The sequence below is a fragment of the Penaeus chinensis genome, chromosome 26, assembly GCF_019202785.1.
Source record: "Penaeus chinensis breed Huanghai No. 1 chromosome 26, ASM1920278v2, whole genome shotgun sequence".
Taxonomy (NCBI): Eukaryota; Metazoa; Arthropoda; class Malacostraca; order Decapoda; family Penaeidae; genus Penaeus; species Penaeus chinensis.
Window position 1 is genome coordinate 18,566,623 of NC_061844.1, and position 820 is coordinate 18,567,442.

The following is an 820-nucleotide window of genomic DNA, read 5'->3' on the forward strand; positions in this document are numbered from 1 at the left end:
GGAAGAACAGCAGAAGCAGGAGGAAGAACAGCAGAAGTAGGAGGAAGAAAAGCAGAAGCAGGAGAAAGAATAGCAGAAGCAGGAGGAAGAACAGCAGAAGCAGGAGAAAGAAAAGCAGAAGCAGGAGAAAGAAAAGCAGAAGCAGGAGGAAGAAAAGCAGAAGCAGGAGGAAGAACAGCAGAAGTAGGAGGAAGAAAAGCAGAAGCAGGAGGAAGAACAGCAGAAGCAGGAGGAAGAACAGCAGAAGCAGGAGGAAGAACAGCAGAAGCAGGAGGAAAGAACAGCAGAAGCAGGAGGAAGAACAGCAGAAGCAGGAGGAAGAAAAGCAGAAGCAGGAGAAAGAAAAGCAGAAGCAGGAGGAAGAACAGCAGAAGCAGGAGGAAGAACAGCAGAAGCAGGAGAAAGAACAGCAGAAGCGAGAAGAAGAACAGCAGCAGAAAGAGAAACAACAGAAGCAGGCAGACCAGCAGGGTCGACATGAAGAACAGCAGGAGCGGGGGTGGGGGGGTGGGGGTAGCAGAAGCAGGGGAGCAGGTGCTGTACAGGTGCACGCGAGGGTTTTAAGACTGCTTGTCTGGCACGAGGTCGCCAGTTACCCGCCAGACGTCAGTGTGAGAGTACGTTTCTCGGCCCGCTCTCGCCGCCTCTGTTGTCGCGTCCCTGAACGCCCAGGGAGAGAAAACGGCGATTTCTTCTTATCTCTTCATTCGCTTTCGTGTATTGTTTTTTTTTGTTTTGTTTTGTTTTTTTATCGGTTACGGTGGGATTGTTATTCTTCGCAGTATAGTTATTCTGTTGTTGAAGTGCTGGAAAACGTAGA

At 49.9% G+C, this 820-nt stretch overlaps 1 long non-coding RNA gene across 1 annotated transcript in view; it reads left to right on the top strand.

Annotated features, from left to right (window-relative positions):
- The first annotated feature begins 605 nt into the window (after positions 1-605).
- LOC125039099 overlaps positions 606-820 on the top strand; it is a 67,418-nt gene continuing 67,203 nt past the window's right edge. The window contains exon 1 of the long non-coding RNA XR_007116093.1: positions 606-717. This is a non-coding gene — a long non-coding RNA (uncharacterized LOC125039099). The remainder of the gene's footprint in view (positions 718-820) is intronic.